The sequence below is a fragment of the Psammomys obesus genome, unplaced genomic scaffold, assembly GCF_907164565.1.
Source record: "Psammomys obesus unplaced genomic scaffold, mPsaObe1.curated_primary_1811, whole genome shotgun sequence".
Taxonomy (NCBI): domain Eukaryota; kingdom Metazoa; phylum Chordata; class Mammalia; order Rodentia; family Muridae; genus Psammomys; species Psammomys obesus.
In genome coordinates, this window is record NW_026596109.1 from 11515611 (window position 1) to 11528298 (window position 12688).

Below are 12688 nucleotides of genomic sequence, written 5' to 3' on the forward strand. Positions count from 1 at the left end.
ACACACACACACACACACACACACACACACACACACACACACACACAGATAAACAGACACATACAGACCGACTGACCGACAGACAGAAACATACAGATAACATCGCTTTTCAGGTAACTTATATTTATGCGACTTCTCAGAGCATTGTTCATTTCCCAGGATTACAGTTGCCATGCTCTGGCAACTGTCTGGAGGTGCTCCAGCAGATAGAAACAGCAGCTCTCCCAGAGGAAGAGCATTCACACAATGATTCTTAACGACCGGTAATTCCAGTCCCAGGGACTCCAACGCCCTCTTCTGGCCTCCTTGGGCACAACATGTACACGGCACACAGACACACAGACATTCAAGCAAGGCAAAGCACCCGTATACATATAAAGGAAAAATTGCCACATGCTCAGATCTATCCGGCAGTGTAATAGACACTAATAAGGTAATCTCCCTATTGAGATTACCTGAAATAGAATGGTTTACTATGTCATTCCTCCAGGGGAGACGGTATCAAAAGAAGTCTTCAGGAGCTAAGACTATCAGGCGTTATGGTAAAGTAGCAGAAAACAACAAGAATGTCCCCTCTCCACAGTTCATTAATTCACTCTACAGTGTAACGTGCTTTTACTCATTCACTTAGTGATTACTTCCTGAGCACACACGGCATGCGAGGCCTTGGGTTAGAGTCTAAGGATATAATGATAAAAGAGATTTCCTTTCTCCCTTTGTTTTTTGAATTGTTGGGTGAGCCTCAGGCCCTCAGATATCCTAAGCAAGTGACTTACTCCTGAGTTACATCCCTAGCTCAAAACCAATTTTTAAAAGATATAATTAAGCCAGGTGTGGTGATGCACACCTTTAATCTCAGCGCTCATGAGGCAGAGGCAAACCGATCTCTGGGGGTTCAAAGCCAGCCTGGTCTATAGGGCGAGTTCCGGGCCAGCCAGGGCTATATAGACAAACCCTGTCTCAAAATAAATAACTAAATAAAAGAATGAATGAAAAGAGATCTAGGGTGCAGAATGTAGCTCACCAATACAGCACATGCTCACACATAAGAACCTAGGTTCAATCTCCAGCACCCATCAGAAGAAAAGAAAAGGGAAAATCTGGAAGGACATATTCTGCTATGGTATTGATAATGGTAGACATATTTTCATATGTTTTTATTTTTCACTTATTTATGTCCTCTTACTTTTAAGTAATATATTCCTAAAATAAAAAATATGTTAGAGCCAGGCCTGGTGGCGCACACCTGTTATCCCAGCACTCTGGAAGGCAGAGGCAGGCGGATCTCTGAGAGTTCCAGGCCAGCCTGGTCTACAAAGCCTGTCTAAGACAGCCAAGGCTACAACAGAGAAACTCTGCCTTGAAAAATAAAACAACAGCAAAAATTTAGAAATATCAAACACCCTCAAATTTATGCCTAGATCCAATTCACTTTTCATTAAAATCAAACAGGCTTTTCATGGACCTTAGCTTCTTCCTGGAAGAGCCAAGATGCTTCTGAAAAAAACTTGTCCTAGCAAATATCAGAACTGGTTACAGAACTACACAATTAAGACTTTATATGCTTCGGCAAATGTGTAGGAAACACGCAGAGAATCTCTAAAAAGCCCAGTGCTGTTAGGTCTGGGAATCACTGAAGGAAGACCTCAGACTCAGGTAGTATTCAGAAGCAAAGAGCATTCATTCTACAGGAATTTCCAGCACGCAGGGGCCTCCATTCTATGGATGGCGACCCTGAAGTGAGCACACAGGATATCAGGGATTTCACAGTGTGGTTAGGTAATCTTTATGCCGATTGGTTGGCTGATCTAGGAATTCGGGGAACTCATGATTGGTTCTGCAGTTGGGGGACCTGGAGGAGTATCCAGGTAACAAACAGTGCCAAAGTAACAAAGTAACATCTGACTAGCTAGACAAAGCGGCTTCTAACTGACCTTTAATTTGATTGATCAAGGGCTTGCGGACGTTGCTAAGTTATTATTTCTGGTTTTCGGGGAGGCTATTGAGTTATTATATCTGGTGTCCGTGGACTGTAGTAGTTTTGTGGTCGAGAAATGGAAACTCAGGCCTGTTCAGTCAGAAGCCAATTTTGAGCCTGCCGTAGAGTCAGACATTAAAAGTCATTCCCCTTAATGCAAAATGAGATCAAAATTTATATCGTAGAAAATCTTTTCAGTTTTGAAAAGGTAAGGCTACACAATAATTGATTATCAGTACGGGAAAAATTAACTTTCATTCCAACTTTAAGTCATACACAGATATCACCTATGGGTGTAGCTAAGATTTATCTTAGTTACGTTTGTGCAGTTATAACAATTGCGTACATAACCTAAGCTCTTGTACTAAGACATCTACATTGGAATGTCCGTAGCAACATTCATTCTAAATATTAAAAGACTAGAAATGGCTGGAAAGTTCATCAGCTGTAGGATGGCTCAGCAGTTTGTAATAAAGTCCTTTAGGGGGCTATTACACAGAATTGAGTACGAACCATGTAGCTGTGTGCTTGAACTCCTGTAATGAGCAAACCCCAAAGACTGGTCACAGAAGCGTATATACTATATAATTCCGTGTATATAAGCCTCAGTAGGCCTAAGAAATGACGATATATTTGCTAGCTGTTCTCCACTCATCTCTCCAAATTCACTCTCCGTATTTCTTTGGTTCCAAAGAAGGCAGAGATTTATACCATCTCCTATCTGAAGTCCCTCCTACCACCACCAGTAACCAGCGGTTTCCAGTAACCACTCCCTCCCCTCCCCTCCCGGCCTCCCTGCTCCCTGCTCGCTCCCCCACACCTGGAGGCAAGAATGATTAGCTCCAGGGTAATAATTTATTCTTATGATCTTATCATACCCTGCTGGCGCCCTTGTAAATAGTTTCTTTAACTTGCCTAAAATGATCTTAATTTGAGTGTGCCATCTGTCTCCCGCCAAGATCCAGACTAATACAATATTGTCTAGGAGTATATGGATCATAAAAAGAAAAGCAGGAAAACTATTACTATAAAATTGAGGATAGGAATTGCCTCTGTGGGGAGGGAGAAAAAGGATACAGAAAAAGGAGATTCATGGGAGACTCCATTTATATGATAATATCCTGTTTTGTTTTGTTTTTTAACCAAAGCTATTTGTAGAAGCATATTTATTTTATGATCACTCTTTATGAGTCTTTTTACCCCCTGAGACAGGGTCTCATGTAGCCTAGACCAGCCTAGAACTCCCCATGTAAACAAGCCTTGCCTTGAGCTCCTTATTGTCTGTCTTTATTTCCTTACTGTCGGGCTTACAAGTTATGTGCTGAGTATTATTCTTTAACATGGCCTCATCTTTTGTAGACAGTTTCTTTTTGTATATTTGACAATAAACATTTTAGATAAGCGTCTGGGAATTAGCTCAGCTGGTGAGTGCATTCGTAGGACGTACGAAGCCCTGGGTTTGGTCCCTGGCACTGTGTAAGCTGGGAGATGGAAGAGAAAAAATCAGGGTCGTCTTCAGCTACGTAGGCAGTGTGAGGCCAGCCTGGGATACAGGGGACCCTGTTGCCGAAAAGGAAGGATTGGGCCGGGGGTATCCGCCAGCAGTTTTCCATGAACAGCTGCCTGTGGAAAGTGCGCTCTGATACCAGGACGGATGGCTAGAGAGACATTTCAACAATTGGCCTGTGGTTATCCCGGGTTCCGTTCCTAGTGCCAAAATTGTTCCTGTCTCTTCTTGCAGGGACACTGGTCATAAAGGATTGGAGCCTCATCTTTATCATCATTTGCCTTGATTATGTCCTACAAGGTCCTACCTCCCAAGGCAGTCACTGTGGGGCTTAGGATAGGTGCACATGAATCTGCTAGATGGCACAGTTTAGTCCGTAAAAGGGCCACACACTCCTTTGCTGTTCCCCTATCACCTCAGACTTAAGGAGTCATCACAACGAAACAGGTAAAAGCCCAAGTGTGGGTCAGCTGGCCAAGATTCAATTACGCACCAACTGGAGAGTGCATTCCTAGCGAAGAGCCCTTTGATAGGTATCTCAGAGTGCTCAGAAGTAGGGGCCCTTTCAAGGAACCAGATGAAACCTAATTAAAACTGTTCGGAAAGCATTGTTTTGACTGCCTCGTGTTTTTCTCGCTTGTTGACAGACTGGAGGTTAAGCTGCTACTGTGTGTGCTGGTTAGCTTCTACCAACTTGATGGGAAATAGAGTCACCTGGGAAAACGGAACTGCCATTGGCCAGTTACACCCAGCAGATTGGCCTGTAGGCAAATCTCTGCAGTATCTTCTTGATTAATGATTGGCTTGGAAGGGCCTCGCCCTCTTCAGGTGGTGCTAACAATGGGGCAGGTAGTCCTATGTTGTATTTAAAAAGGCAAGCAGCGCAAGCCACGGGAAGCAAGCCAGAAGGAAGTCTTCCTCCACGTTCTCCGCCTCAGTTCATGTTTTCAGGTTCCTGCCTTGGCCTTCCGTGGTGATGGACCCGAAAATGGTTAAACTTAAACACGTTCCTCCCCTCTCCAGAAATCAGAGGAGGACCCTATGAAAACAACCGTTATGGTTAAAGGGAATGTTAGGGTTAAAACAGGTGAGGCAGGGCTGAGAAATAAGAGGGCCTGCAGCTGAGTGTGAGACGGCCAAGCTGCCGGGAAGAAGAAGGTTCCACCCCTGTTGGCAGGCTCCAAGCCTTCCGAGAAGGCCCACCTCCTCTCAGCGCAGGAACCTATGCTAGGTATGGTAGTCCTTGCATGCCTTCTTGCGTCTGTTTAAAGTGCACGATGCCAAGGCCACCCGGCTGACCCGCTTGAGTCCTCTCTGTTGTACCTGCTTCACTGAGTTACTAGCTAAACTTGTGCTTCCTTCCCAAACAGATCTCTGCCGTTGTGCTGGATAGATCTCTGTTCAAACTATCCATGTGTCTGGACTGAGTGAATCCTTTCAAGCAGAGAAGAGTCGGACTCCCCTACCTCCCACAATCTCCCCCCCCCCAAAAAACCCCAAACAAACAAAACCCTCGCACTGCTATACTACTTTAGAGTCCCCAAATCACATAAGGTCCTCAGTGTCTCGGACACCAGAAGCTCACAATATCAAGCACTGGGAATCAGAACCAGGAAGTTAGCGACCACAGCCCTTTGGGAAAATCAGCTTGTTAAAGACCCTGTTTTTCACAAACATCACCTGGCTATCCAGATGCTTCATACTACCTGTTGTGGTAAGCCTCGCTTGTTCGAATTGCTGGTCACCTGTGTGTTGGGGAGGGGGGAGGGGGAATAGAATCTATTCACCAGGGAAGACTGGGGTTTCCCTCTGTGCAGCTGTGGGAAAGTCACCATGTCTGCTGGGGAACAACTTTCCAGTGTGGCCTTTGGTGGAGGAGCTGATAAACACCCCCTCCCCTACACCCTAGAAGCCAACTGATTCCCCACGGATTCCTTCAGTCTTTGGTGGAACCATATCTCCATTTGCTCCATTTATATTCACCTCCCTGGAGGAAGGGATTTCAGCAATAAAAAGAACAGAACCAACCACGACCACCACCACCAACGAATGGCTTTCATGGTGGAAGAACATGAATGTTGGAGGAGGAGGAGGGGGAGGGGGAGGAGGAGGAGGAGGAGCTGCTGCTGCTGCTAATCTAACAAAATCCAGAGGGAAGGCATCATCTTTTTATCCTTTCCACCCAGAGCCCGGTTAAGGACAGCCACTTGTGTGCGTCTGTCTCCCCCTGGTGGTTGATCAGGAAATCACCTCTGCCATCATTGGCTCATTAGGTCTTCACATTAAATGTCAAGAACTGAGGTAACAGTAAACACACCGTCAGGCCTGTAACAAATGTCCACTGAGTGTAATGACACCAAATCCTCACAAGACCCCTGCACGTATGTGTTTTGTAGATGAGAAAACCAAGGTTAAGAGACTTGTCCAATGGTTGGGCCCTGGCGATGCACCCCTTTAATCCCCCCTGAGGCAGGGGGATCTCTGAGTTCAGTTCGAGGCCAACAAAGAGACTTGTCCAAGATCTTGTCCGTGATTTGAGCAGGGAAGATTTAGCCCAACCCCTTTTGCGCTTTTCCTTTCTTCTGCGACGTCTGCTCACACTCATGTACACTCCTTTCAGGGGCCCCTGTACATGTATACAGCCATCATCTTGATTAACCCTTACAATTCCATAGGGACCCAATATCTCCTTCCCTGAGCTCTGTGGCTCTTGAGCACTGCATTTTATCCAGGCTCTTGTCCTTGCCTTGAAACTTCTCAAGCTGATTTGAGAACGGCCCTGACTACTTGTCCCTATGATAGATCTGTGATCTCACCAAAGACTGTGCCTGAAAACTCTTGATAACAACTCTTGCCTTAACCATGTCATCAGGCCCCATGCCCAGGAGGCCAACAACAACAACAAAAACCTTCCCTATTTGCTTGTTTCATAGGCTTTTCTTTTGGCATTTTTTTGTCTTATTAGTTTTTTTGTTTATTTGGTTTGATTTTCGCTTGTGGGGTTTTCTTTTTTAGAGAGAGAGAGAACACAGCTGGATGGGTAGGAAGTGGGGAGCATCTGGGAGAAACTGGAGGAGGAAACAAGATAAAAATATATTGCATGAAAATTTTAAAAATAAAGTTCCTAAAAGCAACTGATAATCATAAAAAGAATATCATCACAGAATATAATTTCCAAATAAGGTAAGTGTATGTGTGTGCATTGGAAGAGTCCAGTGTAGCCTAAGACTGAGAGCCAAAGAGAGTGGCTACCTCTATCCAGGGGCTTTCCCTCACATTCTAGCATTAGAGGGTAAGGTTTTAGCAATTTAAAAATTATTCCAGGTCATGGACTCTTGGAATTCACAACACTGGATCTTGAAATGCCAGACATCTGCTGTAATAGTATTGCCTCTGCTATGTGGGCTTAGCATCTTAAAATAGTCTATAAGTGAATGGGAGAACAAATTAAAGTTTAAATGGCAAGCATTAGATGTAAGCCTTGGTCGTTAACATCAATGCAAAAGCATAATGGAAAAGTGAGCATAGCATTAGGACCTAATTTTGAGTTCCTGCTCTTTTTCTTTTTCTTTCTTTTTTTCCTACTAGTTGCATATCCTTGGCAAATAAAGCCATTGATCTCAATGACCTACTTGTTGGAGGAGGCTTGATTAGTTTCAGAGGACACTAATTTTTATGTAATCAAATGTTACTAGTCCAGGAAACATTTGTCTTCTTGGGATCTAGTGCTTTTTCAGTAGGTGGAAAGCTATTCAGGACTTGGGGTAAGATCCGAATGTGCTGAGTGGATCTTTGGAACTCGAAATTGGAAAGCGGACACACACAGGCCTCTCACAGATGTCCATTTCCTGATCCCTGGAATATTCGTATATATTAATATAAGTGGCAGGTGTGAGTTAAGATTGAAGGAATTAGGATGATCCTGGAAAGGGAAGATTACATTGTATTATCTGGATGGGTTCAGCGAGGAGTCCTTCAAAGTGGAACATGGAGAGGAAGAAATACAGAGAGATGCCACATTTCTTGCTGTAAAGATGAGGAGGTGGGACACAAGCCAAGCCAAGGAATTTGAGCTGTACCTAAAAGCCAGGAGCAGGTCCTCTCGAGGGTTAGGAAAGGGATGCAAACAGCGGAGGGATGTGCCTCAGGGCTGGAGCACTTGCCTGCCATGACCCCTGGCTCCTTGAATAATGACACAGACCGGAGTGGAATACAACCACACCAGTGCCCTCCCCTCTTTTCTTTAGATTTTATTTTGAAATAGCATCTTACTCTGTAACCCAGGCTGGTCTGGCACTCACCCTGTAACCCAGGCTGGCCTCACATTTGTAGGAATCCTCCTGCCTCTGGCTCTTGCAATTATATGCATGTATGTGCCAGCCACTAAACTTGGCTCAACTTTAGTTTTAGCCCAGGTGACTTGTGTCTAACTTCTATAAAACTAGATGACAACACACGTGTGTTATCCAAGCCACTAAGTTTGTGGTCAATTAGTTTCATATGCAACAGAAAATGAATACAGTATCAATGACCATCTGTGTTCAAATGTGTTCAAACTGTGTTCGGCTTTGTTATCTGTTTCTTATGGTGGAACAGGACACACACAGGGCTGGAAATCTGAACAAGGTCCACATTCCAACGTCGCCATTCAATAGTTGTGTGACGACAGGTAATTACTTCTCTGCTTAAATTTATCACGGCAGCTCCTACCTCACAGAGTTGTTAGGAAAACAAATGAGATCACGGGTGTGTAGGTGCTTTACAAAGCCGCAATACAGCCTATGCTTGTAAGAAATTATTGTTTACAGTGCCCTGTATGTGATATGCAAAAATATTTCATAATTATTCTTTGGCAGTCCTTGGAATGGGGACATGTGATTGCAAAAAAAATATGTTGGGCACATTGAGAAAAAAATGTTATATATGGTAGCTACTGCTAAACTGGTTACAATATAATTAAGAAGATAATATTCAGGAGAAGACAAACAGAAACTTAAAATGTATATAAAATGGTAACAATACAGGAGAAGTCCCAAGCAAGCAATGCAGACCACATGGCTTAGAAGAGGTGGTAAGAATGCCAGGATACTCAGTGAAAAGGCCTGTAGAAGGAAAGCCTTCAGGAGGCTCTTGGAGGATGTAGCTGAAAGGAGATTCTCTGCTAATTCCCCCACAAACCATCTGTCTGCTCACAATTTCAGGAATCACACATTTAAGATGCATTTAAGATGCCAGCAATTGGGCTGTAGAGATGGCTCAGAGGTTAAGAGCACTGGCTGCTCTTCCAACGGTCCTGAGTTCAATTCCCAGCAACCACATGGTAGCTCACAACTGTCTAGAACGACAGCATGCAGGTATACATGTAGGCAGAATATTCTATACATAATAAATAAATGACTAAATCTTTAAAAAAAGATGCCAGCAATCAGTTCTACTATTTCAAGTGGTATCCATCCTGTCACCATTCAATAATCTTTCTTTCTTTCTTTCTTTCTTTCTTTCTTTCTTTCTTTCTTTCCTTCCTTCCTTCCTTCTTTTTTCTTTCTTTCTTTCTTTGCAACAGTTTAAAACTTATAGGAAAGTTGCAATAATAGGTCAAAGGCTGTTTTTCCTTGAGCCTTTTAAAGTGCCTATCTGGCACTATATCACCCACAAATGGTCAAAACTGGGACTTCTTTCCTTCTCTTCCATTTTTTTTTTAAATTGTTTGGTGACAGGGATTAAATTTAAGGCTTTGTATATGCTAAGCATATATTCTAGCACTCACAGACATGCCCAGTCCCAAATCAAGAAATTAACATCACTGGGATGGTCTGAACAAACACCATCTTCACCCCAGGTAGGCACCAATGATGGACCAAAGTAAGGATCCCCCACAGTCCAATTGGGTGAGCCAAAATCGGTTAATTGAACTCACAGGCATGTGGTGACCACGCACAGCTCATCCCTGCGAAGCCACAGTACATCATGGTAATGGCCTCGTGGAAGCTGTTCATAGGGTTTCGCCTTAAATCAAATTTTCACTTTCTTATTTAACAATCATGGACATTTTCATGCTATTATGCTATTGTACAATGAGCACATTCTTCCCCCACATCCTTTTAACCCGCCTGTACCCTTCCCTCTCCCATTAGTCTCTCTTGTTTCCCTAGACAGCTTCATTTCTATTTTCCTGTCACAGAGACATTCATGACATTACGTATCTGCATAAAATCTAAGAACCACAAGTGACAGATGGCTGTCTTCCCAAGACTGACTTAATTCATGTAATACCATTATCTCCATTTGCATCCATCTTTCTGCAGATGACATAACTTCATTCTTTATAGCTGGAAAAGCCCATTCTGTCATTCATTTATATATATTTATAATTATATTATTTATTTATAGTGCCTGGTGCTTTAATAGACAGTGGTAGGCAGCATCTCAGTGGTCTCTAGCCAGGAGTGGTACAGCTAGGTCATGTGGTAGATACTAGTTTTGATTTTTGACAACCCCATAGACTGGTTTCCACAGCAGTTAGATTAACCCACGTTACCACTAGCAGTGTATGAGGTTCCCCTTTGTCCTCGTCATCACCACGCCTTATTGTTTTCTTTGTTTTTCATGGCCTCGTGCAGTTCAGACTGGTTTCATTAGGTCACAAAGGATGACCAGGAGCTCTCTGAGTGTCCTGCCTCCACACCCTGAGGGATTACAGGTTACGTACACCTAGGTTAAGGAGGGGTGGGTGTCAGAGGTGCTGGAAATGGAACCAGGGTTTCACGCCTGCTAGGGAAGCACGCTACCAACTGAGCTACATTCCAAGCCCTTGTTTGTTTTCTTAATGACAGCCCGTTTGACTAGGGTGAAATGGAATCTCAGCATGGTCTCAGTTTTTGTTTCTCATGTGTCTTTAGCTGTGTGGATTTATATCTGAGTCCTCTCTCTCTTTCTTTTGGTTTTTCAAGACAAGGTTTCTGTGTAAGCATCTAGGTAAGCATCTGTGTGTTTCTAGCTATCCTCCAGACTTCCTCGTCTATGTTTTTTTTTTTTTTTTCCCTGTGTTCACTCCCTGTCAACTGGTTGCTTGCTCTACTTGTTGACCTATGGTTGGCTCTATCTAGCTCTTGTTTACAGAAAGATCCTGGGTTAAAGGTGTGTTCTAGGGCTGAGCCACACCACAACAAGAAACAGGTGTTTCCAGTTTTACAATGTGATCAAATATCCTGCAACACAAAGGCCTTTTCTGTATCTGCAAAGATATCATGTGATTCTGTCTTTGAGTCCATTTCTCTAGCATTTGAGAATGCTAATGCTGAACGAAAAAAGGCTATTAGAACCTTGAGGGTAAGAGCTGCACCTTTTCATGAATGGATTAAAACTACTGCAGACTAGAAGCAAATGCTCTGCATTCAGTTATAGATAGTTCAATATTCGTAAGAATGCCAGTGGCAGGGCAGTGACCAGATCTCAAGGCGTTGAAATCAGCATTAGAATATATAGCACCAGAGGAATCTCCAATAACCCACAAAGTAATGCTGCTTACTGGCTTGCTCCAGAGCTCGTATTCACCTGCCCAGGGATGGCACTGGCCACAGGGATGGCCTCCTACAACAATTAGAAATTTGAAAAATGTCCTCAAGGGACATGACCACATGCCAATCTGGTGGAGACAACTATTCAGCGGAGAGTCCTCTTCCCAAGCACGTAAGCTGACAGCCAAGGTTAGCTGCCACTGATTCCTTTAAACATTGTCTACAGAGCTGCTTCAATGGTTGGTCATGGATTCCTTTAGGCTGTTTTTATTATTCTTCCTCCTTCATTTATGACAGTTTTGCTGTATATTCTGGACTGGGTTGGTACTCAGTATCTTTCAGAGTTTGGAGTATACTGTTTTAAGGCTTCCTGGCTTTTAAAAGTTTCTGTAGAGAAACCTGGTGCTATTTTGATGGGCCTGCCTTTTTTGTGTGTGAGGATGTGTGTATCTTTTAATAGAGCTCATTTCATATATCTAGTATTTTAACTGTAACATGACAGGCAGAAGGTCTTTTCTGACTTTGTCTGTGCCTCCTAGGCCTAGGTAAGCATCTCTTTTCCTAGAGTCGGTAAGTTTTCACCTGTGGTTTCTATTGAAAATGGTGTTCTATGCTTTTGGAATGAAGCTTTTCTCCTTTGCCTGTGATTTGCGCGTTTGATCTTTTCAGAGTCCCATGGAGCTCAGACGTTCTGCTTGTATCTTCTTATTTAGCTCTTGAAAGTTCCAACGCCTCCATGTTATCTTCAGCCCTGATGTCTGTCTTCCCTTTGGTCCATTTTACTGGGGAGGTTTTCCACGGAGCTTTTCATTTGACTTACTGACTTATCTGTGTTTAACATTTATTTATCTGTGTGTGTGTGTGTGTGTGTGTGTGTGTGTGTGTGTGTGTACCATAACATGCACATACAGGTCAGAGGACAACTGTGTGGAGTTGGTTTTCTCCTGCTACTATGTGGCTCCTGGAGCTTGAGCTCAGGTCATTAGACTTGGTGGCAAGCGCCTCTCCCAACTGAGCTAACTCAACATGTGAGTTATTAAAATTCTCGCTGCCAGCACTTCAGTCTGTTTTTTCTTTTTTTCTTTTTTTTTTTCCAGCAGTTTTCTTTACCAAATTCATTGGCTCATGCTTGTAATCCCAGTGCTGGGGTGGCAAAGCCAGCCAGCCTGGCCCAACTGGCAAGCTCCAGGTCAATGAGCAACCCTGTCTCCAAAATCAAGGTAGAAGACTCCAGAGAAACTGCCCCTGAGGTTGCCCTTTGACCTCCACCATATGCATATGCATATGCATGAACCTCTCCCCTGTCATATACACACAGAGACAAATAAGAAGATGATCGAAAACGCCCAGCCCTCAAGAGAGTCAGGCACAAATCAGGCCAGACTATGTTCTTTGAAAAAAATCTAAAGGAGGTGAGGGAGGGAGAGAGGGAGGAATGAAGGGAAGGAGGGGAGAGACAGAGAGAGAGCACATAAGAACAGAACTGGCCTGGTAAATTGACTTTGGGTGTTAAATAGAGGAGGAATCAGTGTGGAGAGGGCCGGAGGGAGTGTGCAGCCTGCGTTCAGTCTAGCCTGCTTTCAGGTTTCTGTCCTAACTCCCTCAGCATTCCTCCCTAGGTTCCTCCATGCCTGTCGCACCCCTGGGCAGTCCTCACAGATACTAGTCTTGACAGAGGGTGGGCCT